We start from the raw sequence: 12,081 nt of genomic DNA, 5'->3' as shown, positions 1-12,081 counted from the left end.
TAGCTCAAGGGAACGGAAAGCAGGAGAAACTTTTACTCTATTTTCTCACTGTTTTTCATAGTGCCTGTTTGAAGTTCCTGCAGTTTTCATTGTAAAACCGAGTTGGAGCTAGTACCTCCCCATATATATGTATGCAATGGAGTTTGCAAGTGAAAAGAAACGTTCTGTTCCCAACAAGCTATGTGAAGGACGGCTTTCACACACACAAATACATCAGATGTGAGCATGTGGAGAGACGTTCATTCATCTAGCAAAACGGGAACCGTTTGTAGTGGAAACTTTTACTCTGATTTATCAGTGTGTTTCCTAGTGCCGGTTTGATGTTCCTGCAGTTATTACTGTAAAACCGAGTTGGAGCTAGTACCTCCCCATATATATGTATGGAGTGGAGTTTGCAACTGAAAAGAAACTTTGTGTTCCCAACAAGCTAGGTGAAGGACGGCTTTCACACACAATTATCTCTCAGAAATGAGCATGTGGAGAGACGTTCGTTCATCTAGCACAAAGGGAACGGGTTCCAGGGAAACTTTTACTCTGGTTTCTCGGTGTGTTTCCTAGTGCCGGTTTGAAAATCCTGCAGTTTTCACTGTAAAACAGAGTTGGAGCTAGTACCTCCCCACATATATGAATGTAGTGGAGTTTGAAACTGAAAAGAACCTTTGTGTTCCAAACAAGCTATGTGAAGGACGGCTTTCACACACACTTATCTCTCAGAACTGAGCATGTGGAGAGAAGTTCGTTCATTTAGCTCAAGGGAACGGAAAGCAGGAGAAACTTTTACTCTATTTTCTCACTGTTTTTCATAGTGCCTGTTTGAAATTCCTGCAGTTTTCACTGTAAAACCGAGTTGGAGCCTATACCTCTCCTTAAATATGTATGGATTTGAATTTGCAACTGAAAAGAAACTTTGTGTTCCCAACAAGCTAGCTGAAGGACGGCTTTCACACCCACTTATATCTCAGAACTGAGCATGTGGAGAGACGTTCATTCATCTAGGAAAAAGGAAATGGGATGTAGGGGAAACTTTTACTCTTGTTTCTCAGTGTGTTTCCTAGTGCCGGTTTTAAATTCCTGCAGTTTTCACTGTAAAACCACGTTGGAGCCTATAACTCTCCATATATATGTATGGATTTGAATTTGCAACTGAAAAGAAACTTTGTGTTCCCAACAAGCTAGCTGAAGGACGGCTTTCACACCCACTTATATCTCAGAACTGAGCATGTGGAGAGTCGAATATTCACCTAGAACAAAGGGTACGGGTTGCAGTAGAAACTTTTACTCTGGTTTCCCAGTGTGTTTCCTAGATCCGTTTTGAAGTTCCTGCTGTTATCACTGTAAAACCGAGTTGGAGCTAGTACTTTCCCATATATATGTATGGAGTAGAGTATGGAACTAAAAACAATCTTTATGTTCCCAATAAGCAAGTTGAAGGACGGCTTTAACACAAACTTATCTCTGAGAACTGAGCATGTGGAGAGACGTTCGTTCATTTAGTTCAAGGGAACGGGAAGCAGGAGAAACATTTACTCTATTTTCTCACTGTGTTTCCTAGTGCCTGTTTGAAGTTCCTGCAGATATCAATGTAAAACATAGTTGGAGCTTGTACCTCCCCATATATATGTATGCTGTGGAGTTTGCAAGTGAAAAGAAACTTTCTGTTCCCAACAATCCAGGTGAAGGACTGCTTTCACAAACACATATCTCTCAGAACTGAGCATGAGGAGAGTCGTTCGTTCATTTTGCACAAATGGAACGGGTTGCAGGAGAAACTTTACTCTGGCTTCTCAGTTTGTTTCTTGTTCCGGTTTTAATTTCCTGCAGTTTTCACTGTAAAACAGATTTGAAGCTAGTACCTCCCCACATATATGAATGTAGTGGAGTTGAAACTGAAAAGAAACTTTGTGTTCCCAACAAGCTATGTGAAGGACGGCTTTCACACACACTTATCTCTCAGAACTGAGCATGTGGAGAGACGTTCATTCATCTAGGAAAAAGGAAACGGGATGTAGGGGAAACTTTTACTCTGGTTTCTCAGTTTGTTTCCTAGTGCCAGTTTGAAGTTCCTGCAGTTTTCACTGTAAAACCGAGTTGGAGCTAGTACCTCCCCATTTATATGTATGCAGTGGAGTTTGCAAGTGAAAAGAAACTTTCTGTTCCCAACAAGCTAGTTGAAGGACGGCTTTAACACAAAATTATCTTTGAGAACTGAGCATGTGGAGAGACGTTCGTTCATTTAGCTCAAGGGAACGGGAAGCAGGAGAAACTTTTACTCTATTTTCTCATTGTTTTTCCTTGTGCCTCTTGGAAGTTCCTGCAGTTTTCACTGTAATACCGAGTTGGATCTAGTACCTCCCCATATATATGTATGCAGTGGAGTTTGCAAGTGAAAAGAAACTTTCTTTTCCCAACAAGCTATGTGAAGGACGGCTTTCACACACACAAGTACCTCATATCTGAGCATGTGGAGAGACGTTCGTTCATCTAGCAAAACGGGAACCGTTTGTAGTGGAAACTTTTACTCTGATTTATCAGTGTGTTTCCTAGTGCCGGTTTGATGTTCCTGCAGTTATTACTGTAAAACCGAGTTGGAGCATGTACCTCCCCATATATATGTATGGAGTGGAGTTTGCAACTGAAAAGAAACTGTGTTCCCAACAAGCTAGGTGAAGGACGGCTTTCACACACAATTATCTCTCAGAAATGAGCATGTGGAGAGACGTTCATTCATCTAGGAAAAAGGAAACGGGATGTAGGGGCAACTTTTACTCTGGTTTCTCAGTGTGTTTCCAGGTGCCGGTTTGAAGTTCCTGCAGTTTTCACTGTAAAACCGAGTTGGAGCTAGTACCTCCCCTCATATATGAATGTAGTGGAGTTTGAAACTGAAAAGAAACTTTGTGTTCCAAAACAGCTATGTGAAGGACGGCTTTCACACACACTTATCTCTCAGAACTGAGCATGTGGAGAGACGTTCATTCATCTAGGAAAAAGGAAACGGGATGTAGGGGAAACTTTTACTCTGGTTTCTCAGTGTGTTTCCTAGTGCCGGTTTGAAGTTCCTGCAGTTTTCACTGTAAAACAGAGTTGGAGCTGATACCTCTCCATATATATGTATGGATTTGAGTTTGCAACTGAAAAGAAACTTTGTGTTCCCAACAAGCTAGGTGAAGGACGGCTTTCACACACACTTATATCTCAGAACCTAGCATGTGGTGAGTCGACTGTTCATCTAGCACAAAGGGTACGGGTTGCAGGAGAAACTTTTACTCTGGTTTCTCAGTGTGTTTCCTTGTGCCGTTTTGAAGTTCCTGCTGTTTTCACTGTAAAACCGTGTTGGAGCTAGTACTTTCCCATATATATGTATAGAGTGGAGTATGAAACTAAAAACAAACTTTATGTTCCCATCAAGCTATTTGAATTACGGCTTTAACACAAACTTATCACTGAGAACTGAGCATGTGGAGAGACTTTCGTTCACTTAGCTCAAGGGAACGGGAAGCAGGAGAAACTTTTCCTCTATTTTCTCACTGTGTTTCCTAGTGCCTGTTTGAAGATCCTGCAGATTTCAAAGTAAAACATAGTTGGAGCTTGTACATCCCCATATATATGTATGCAGTGGAGTTTGCAAGTGAAAAGAAACTTTCTATTCCCCACAATCTAGGTGAAGGACGGCTTCCACACACAATTATCTCTCAGAACTGAGCATGTGGAGAGAATTAGTTCACCTAGCAGAAAGGGAACGGGTTGCAGGAGAAACTTTTACTCTGGTTTCTCAGTGTGTTTCCTAGTGCCGGTATTAAATTCCTTCAGTTTTCACTGTAAAACAGAGTTGGAGCTGGTACCTCCCCACATATATGAATGTAGTGGAGTTTGAATCTGAAAAGAAACTTTGTGTTCCAAACAAGCTATCTGAAGGACGACTTTCACACACACTTATCTCTCAGAACTGAGCATGTGGAGGGACGTTCATTCATCTAGGAAAAAGGAAACGGGATGTAGGGGAAACTTTTACTCTGGTTTCTCAGTGTGTTTCCTAGTGCCGGTTTGAAGTTCCTACAGTTTTCACAGTAAAACCGAGTTGGAGCTAGTACCTCCCCATATATATGTATGCATTGGAGTTTGCAAGTGAAAAGAAACTTTGTGTTCCCAAAAAGCTACTTGAAGGACGTCTTTAACACAAACTTATCTCTGAGAACTGAGCATGTGGAGAGACGTTCGTTCATTTAGCTCAAGGGAACGGGAAGCAGGAGAAACTTTTACTCTATTTTCTCACTGTTTTTCTTAGTGCCTGTTTGAAGTTCCTGCAGTTTTCACAGTAAAATCGAGTTGGAGCTAGTACCTCCCCTTATATATGTATGCAGTGGAGTTTGCAAGTGAAAAGAAACTTTCTGTTCCCAACAAGCTATGTGAAGGACGGCTTTCACACATACAAATTCCTCAGATCTGAGCATGTGGAGAGACGTTCGTTCATCTAGCAAAAAGGGAATCGTTTGTAGTGGAAACATTTACTCTGATTTATCAGTGTGTTTCCTAGTGCTGGTTTGAGGTTCCTGCAATTATTACTGTAAAACCGAGTTGGAGCTAGTACCTCCCCATATATATGTATGGAGTGGAGTTTGCAAATGAAAAGAAACTTTGTGTTCCCAACAAGCTAGGTGAAGGACGGCTTTCACACACAATTATCTCTCAGAAATGAGCATGTGGAGAGTCGTTCGTTCATCTAGCACAAAGGGAACGGGTTCCAGGAGAAACTTTTACTCTGGTTCCTCAGTGTGTTTCCTAGTGCCGGTTTGAAGATCCTGCAGTTTTCACTGTAAAACAGAGCTGGAGCTAGTACCTCCCCACATATATTAATGTAGTGGGGTTTGAAACTGAAAAGAATCTTTGTGTTCCAAACAAGCTATGTGAAGGACGGCTTTCACACACACATTTCTCTCAGAACTGAGCATGTGGAGAGACGTTCATTCATCTAGGAAAAAGGAAATGGGATGTAGGGGAAACTTTTACTCTTGTTTCTCAGTGTTTTTCCTAGTGCCGGTTTTAAATTCCTGCAGTTTTCACTGTAAAACCGCGTTGGAGCCTATAACTCTCCATATATATGTATGGATTTGAATTTGCAACTGAAAAGAACTTTGTGTTCCCAACAAGCTAGCTGAAGGACGGCTTTCACACCCACTTATATCTCAGAACTGAGCATGTGGAGAGTCGAATATTCACCTAGAACAAAGGGTACGGGTTGCAGGAGAAACTTTTACTCTGGTTTCCCAGTGTGTTTCCTAGATCCGTTTTGAAGTTCCTGCTGTTATCACTGTAAAACCGAGTTGGAGCTAGTACTTTCCCTTATATATGTATGGAGTGGAGTATGGAACTAAAAACAAACTTTGTGTTCCCAACAAGCTAGTTGAATGACGGCTTTAACACAAACTTATCTCTGAGAACTGAGCATGTGGAGAGACGTTCGTTCATTTAGCTCAAGGGAACGGGAAGCAGGAGAAACTTTTACTCTATTTTCTCACTGTGTTTCCTAGTGCCTGTTTGAAGTACCTGCAGATATCAATGTAAAACATAGTTGGAGCTTGTACCTCCCCATATATATGTATGCAGTGGAGTTTGCAAGTGAAAAGAAACTTTCTGTTCCCAACAATCCAGGTGAAGGACTGCTTTCACAAACACATATCTCTCAGAACTGAGCATGAGGAGAGTCGTTCGTTCATCTTGCACAAATGGAACGGGTTGCAGGAGAAACTTTACTCTGGCTTCTCAGTTTGTTTCTTGTTCCGGTTTTAATTTCCTGCAGTTTTCACTGTAAAACAGATTTGGAGCTAGTACCTCCCCACATATATGAATTTAGTGGAGTTTGAAACTGAAAAGAAACTTTGTGTTCCCAACAAGCTATGTGAAGGACGGCTTTCACACACACTTATCTCTCAGAACTGAGCATGTGGAGAGAATTAGTTCACCTAGCAGAAAGGGAACGGGTTGCAGGAGAAACTTTTACTCTGGTTTCTCAGTGTGTTTCCTAGTGCTGGTATTAAATTCCTTCAGTTTTCACTGTAAAACAGAGTTGGAACTAGTACCTCCCCACATATATGAATGTAGTGGAGTTTGAAACTGAAAAGAAACTTTGTGTTCTAAACAAGCTATGTGAAGGACGGCTTTCACACACACTTATCTCTCAGAACTGAGCATGTGGAGAGACGTTCATTCATCTAGGAAAAAGGAAACGGGATGTAGAGGAAACTTTTACTCTGGTTTCTCAGTGTGTTTCCTAGTGCCGGTTTGAAGTTCCTGCAGTTTTCACTGTAAAACCGAGTTGGAGCTAGTACCTCCCCATTTATATGTATGCAGTGGAGTTTGCAAGTGAAAAGAAACTTTCTGTTCCCAACAAGCTAGTTGAAGGACGGCTTTAACACAAACTTATCTTTGAGAACTGAGCATGTGGAGAGACGTTCGTTCATTTAGCTCAAGGGAACGGGAAGCAGGAGAATCTTTTACTCTATTTTCTCATTGTTTTTCCTAGTGCCTCTTTGAAGTTCCTGCAGTTTTCACTGTAAAACCGAGTTGGATCTAGTACCTCCCCATATATATGTATGCAGTGGAGTTTGCAAGTGAAAAGAATCTTTCTGTTCCCAACAAGATATGTGAAGGACGGCTTTCACACACACAAGTACCTCAGATCTGAGCATGTGGAGAGACGTTCGTTCATCTAGCAAAACGGGAACCGTTTGTAGTGGAAACTTTTACTCTGATTTATCAGTGTGTTTCCTAGTGCCGGTTTGATGTTCCTGCAGTTATTACTGTAAAACCGAGTTGGAGCTTGTACCTCCCCATATATATGTATGGAGTGGAGTTTGCAACTGAAAAGAAACTTTGTGTTCCCAACAAGCTAGGTGAAGGACGGCTTTCACACACAATTATCTCTCAGAAATGAGCATGTGGAGAGACGTTCATTCATCTAGGAAAAAGGAAACGGGTTGTAGGGGAAACTTATACTCTTGTTTCTCAGTATGTTTCCTAGTGCCGGTTTGAAGTTCCTGCAGTTTTCACTGTAAAACAGAGTTGGAGCTAGTACCTCCCCACATATATGAATGTAGTGGAGTTTGAAACTGAAAAGAATCTTTGTGTTCGAAACAAGCTATGTGAAGGACGGCTTTCACACACACTTATCTCTCAGAACTGAGCATGTGGAGAGACGTTCATTCATCTAGGAAAAAGGAAACGGGATGTAGGGGAAACTTTTACTCTTGTTTCTCAGTGTGTTTCCTAGTGCCGATTTGAAGTTCCTGCAGTTTTCACTGTAAAACCGAGTTGGAGATAGTACCTCCCCATATATATGTATGAAGTGGAGTTTGCAAGTGAAAAGAAACTTTCTGTTCCCAACAAGCTAGTTGAAGGACGGCTTTAACACAAACTTATCTCTGAGAACTGAGCATGTGGAGAGACGTTCGTTCATTTAGCTCAAGGGAACGGGAAGCAGGAGAAACTACTACTCTATTTTCTCACTGTTTTTCCTAGTGCCTGTTTGAAGTTCCTGCATTTTTCACTTTAAAACTGAGTTGGAGCTAGTACCTCCCCATATATATGTATGCAGTGAAGTTGGCAAGTGAAAAGAAACTTTCTGTTCCCAACAATCCAGGTGAAGGACTGCTTTCACAAACACATATCTCTCAGATCTGAGCATGAGGAGAGTCGTTCGTTCATCTTGCACAAATGGAACGGGTTGCAGGAGAAACTTTACTCTGGCTTCTCAGTTTGTTTCTTGTTCCGGTTTTAATTTCCTGCAGTTTTCAATGTAAAACAGATTTGGAGCTAGTACCTCCCCACATATATGAATGTAGTGGAGTTTGATACTGAAAAGAAACTTTGTGTTCCAAACAAGCTATGTGAAGGACGGCTTTCACACACACTTATCTCTCAGAACTGAGCATGTGGAGAGAATTAGTTCACCTAGCAGAAAGGGAACGGGTTGCAGGAGAAACTTTTACTCTGGTTTCTCAGTGTGTTTCCTAGTGCTGGTATTAAATTCCTTCAGTTTTCACTGTAAAACAGAGTTGGAGCTAGTAACACCCCACATATATGAATGTAGTGGAGTTTGAAACTGAAAAGAAACTTTGTGTTCTAAACAAGCTATGTGAAGGACGGCTTTCACACACACTTATCTCTCAGAACTGAGCATGTGGAGAGACGTTCATTCATCTAGGAAAAAGGAAACGGGATTTAGGGGAAACTTTTACTCTGGTTTCTCAGTGTGTTTCCTAGTGCCGGTTTGAAGTTCCTTCAGTTTTCACTGTAAAACCGAGTTGGAGCTAGTACCTCCCCATTTATATGTATGCAGTGGAGTTTGCAAGTGAAAAAAAACTTTCTGTTCCCAACAAGCTATTTGAAGGACGGCTTTAACACAAACTTATCTTTGAGAACTGAGCATGTGGAGAGACGTTCGTTCATTTAGCTCAAGGGAACGGGAAGCAGGAGAAACTTTTACTCTATATTCTCATTGTTTTTCCTAGTGCCTCTTTGAAGTTCCTGCAGTTTTCACTGTAAAACCGAGTTGGATCTAGTACCTCCCCATATATATGTATGCAGTGGAGTTTGCAAGTGAAAAGAATCTTTCTGTTCCCAACAAGCTATGTGAAGGACGGCTTTCACACACACAAGTACCTCAGATCTGAGCATGTGGAGAGACGTTCGTTCATCTAGCAAAACGGGAACCGTTTGTAGTGGAAACTTTTACTCTGATTTATCAGTGTGTTTCCCAGTGCCGGTTTCATGTTCCTGCAGTTATTACTGTAAAACCGAGTTGGAGCTTGTACCTCCCCATATATATGTATGGAGTGGAGTTTGCAAATGAAAAGAAACTTTGTGTTCCCAACAAGCTAGGTGAAGGACGGCTTTCACACACAATTATCTCTCAGAAATGAGCATGTGGAGAGACGTTCATTCATCTAGGAAAAAGGAAACGGGTTGTAGGGGAAACTTATACTCTTGTTTCTCAGTATGTTTCCTAGTGCCGGTTTGAAGTTCCTGCAGTTTTCACTGTAAAACAGAGTTGGAGCTAGTACCTCCCCACATATATGAATGTAGTAGAGTTTGAAACTGAAAAGAATCTTTGTGTTCCAAACAAGCTATGTGAAGGACGGCTTTCACACACACTTATCTCTCAGAACTGAGCATGTGGAGAGACGTTCATTCATCTAGGAAAAAGGAAACGGGATGTAGGGGAAACTTTTACTCTTGTTTCTCAGTGTGTTTCCTAGTGCCGATTTGAAGTTCCTGCAGTTTTCACTGTAAAACCGAGTTGGAGATAGTACCTCCCCATATATATGTATGAAGTGGAGTTTGCAAGTGAAAAGAAACTTTCTGTTCCCAACAAGCTAGTTGAAGGACGGCTTTAACACAAACTTATCTCTGAGAACTGAGCATGTGGAGAGACGTTCGTTCATTTAGCTCAAGGGAACGGGAAGCAGGAGAAACTACTACTCTATTTTCTCACTGTTTTTCCTAGTGCCTGTTTGAAGTTCCTGCATTTTTCACTGTAAAACTGAGTTGGAGCTAGTACCTCCCCATATATATGTATGCAGTGGAGTTTGCAAGTGAAAAGAAACTTTCTGTTCCCAACAAGCTATGTGAAGTACAGCTTTAACACACACAAATACCTCAGATCTGAGCATGTGGAGAGACGTTCGTTCATGTAGCAAAACGGGAACCGTTTGTAGTGGAAACTTTTTTTCTGATTTATCAGTGTGTTTCCTAGTGCCGGGTTGATGTTCCTGCAGTTATTACTGTAAAACCGAGTTGGAGCTACTACCTCCCCATATATATGTACGGAGTGGAGTTTGCAACTGAAAAGAAACTTTGTGTTCCCAACAAGCTAGGTGAAGGACGGCTTTCACACACAATTATCTCTCAGAAATGAGAATGTGGAGAGTCGTTCGTTCATCTAGCACAAAGGGAACGGGTTCCAGGAGAAACTTTTACTCTGGTTTCTCAGTGTGTTTCCTAGTGCCGGTTTGAAGATCCTGCAGTATTCACTGTAAAACAGAGTTGGAGCTAGTACCTCCCCACATACATTAATGTAGTGGAGTTTTAAACTGAAAAGAATCTTTTTGTTCCAAACAAGCTATGTGAAGGACGGCTTTCACACACACTTATCTCTCAGAACTGAGCATGTGGAGAGACGTTCATTCATCTAGGAAAAAGGAAACGGGATGTAGGGGAAACTTTTACTCTGGTTTCTCAGTGTGTTTCCTAGTGCCGGTTTGAAGTTCCTGCAGTTTTCACTGTAAAACCGCGTTGGAGCCTATAACTCTCCATATATATGTATGGATTTGAATTTGCAACTGAAAAGAAATTTTGTGTTCCCAACAAGCTAGCTGAAGGACGGCTTTCACACCCACTTATATCTCAGAACTGAGCATGTGGAGAGTCGAATATTCACCTAGAACAAAGGGTTAGGGTTGCAGGAGAAACTATTACTCTGGTTTCCCTGTGTGTTTCCTAGAGCCGTTTTAAAGTTCCTGCTGTTATCACTGTAATACCGAGTTGGAGCTAGTACTTTCCCATATATATGTATGGAGTGGAGTATGGAACTAAAAACAAACTTTGTGTTCCCAACAAGCTAGTTGAAGGACGGCTTTAACACAAACTTATCTCTGAGAACTGAGCATGTGGAGAGACGTTCGTTCATTTAGCTCAAGGGAAAGGGAAGCAGGAGAAACTTTTACTCTATTTTCTCACTGTGTTTCCTAGGGCCTGTTTGAAGTTCCTGCAGTTTTCAATGTAAAACCTAGTTGGAGCTAGTACCTCCCCATATATATGTATGCAGTGAAGTTGGCAAGTGAAAAGAAACTTTCTGTTCCCAACAATCTAGGTGAAGGACTGCTTTCACAAACACATATCTCTCAGAACTGAGCATGAGGAGAGTCGTTCGTTCATCTTGCACAAAGGGAACGGGTTGCAGGAGAAACTTTTACTCTGGCTTCTCAGTTTGTTTCTTGTTCCGGTTTTAATTTCCTACAGTTTTCACTGTAAAACAGATTTGGAGCTAGTACCTCCCCACATATATGAATGTAGTGGAGTTTGAAACTGAAAAGAAACTTTGTGTTCCAAACAAGCTATGTGAAGGACGGCTTTCACACACACTTATCTCTCAGAACTGAGCATGTGGAGAGAATTAGTTCACCTAGCAGAAAGGGAACGGGTTGCAGGAGAAACTTTTACTCTGGTTTCTCAGTGTGTTTCCTAGTGCTGGTATTAAATTCCTTCAGTTTTCACTGTAAAACAGAGTTGGAGCTAGTACCACCCCACATATATGAATGTAGTGGAGTTTGAAACTGAAAAGAAACTTTGTGTTCCAAACAAGCTATGTGAAGGACGGCTTTCACACCCACTTATCTCTCAGAACTGAGCATGTGGAGAGACGTTCATTCATCTAGGAAAAAGGAAACGGGATGTAGGGGAAACTTTTACTCTGGTATCTCAGTGTGTTTCCTAGTGCCGGTTTGAAGTTCCTGCAGTTTTCACTGTAAAACCGAGTTGGAGCTAGTACCTCCCCATATATATGTATGCAGTGGGGTTTGCAAGTGAAAAGAAACTTTCTGTTCCCAACCACCTAGTTGAAGGACGGCTTTAACACAAACTTATCTTTGAGAACTGAGCATGTGGAGAGACGTTCGTTCATTTAGCTCAAGGGAACCGGAAGCAGGAGAAACTTTTACTCAATATTCTCATTGTTTTTCCTAGTGTCTCTTTGAAGTTCCTGCAGTTTTCACTGTAAAACCGAGTTGGAGCTAGTACCTCCCCATATATATGTATGCAGTGGGGTTGCAAGTGAAAAGAATCTTTCTGTTCCCAACAAGCTATGTGAAGGACGGCTTTCACACACACAAGTACCTCAGATCTGAGCATGTGGAGAGACGTTCGTTCATCTAGCAAAACGGGAACCGTTTGTAGTGGAAACTTTTACTCTGATTTATCAGTGTGTTTCCTAGTGCCGGTTTGATGTTCCTGCAGTTATTACTGTAAAACCGAGTTGGAGCTTGTACCTCCCCTTATATATGTATGGAGTGGAGTTTGCAACTGAAAAGA

Source organism: Camelus bactrianus, chromosome 24, assembly GCF_048773025.1.
Source record: "Camelus bactrianus isolate YW-2024 breed Bactrian camel chromosome 24, ASM4877302v1, whole genome shotgun sequence".
Taxonomy (NCBI): domain Eukaryota; kingdom Metazoa; phylum Chordata; class Mammalia; order Artiodactyla; family Camelidae; genus Camelus; species Camelus bactrianus.
This window is presented reverse-complemented; position numbering follows the sequence as displayed.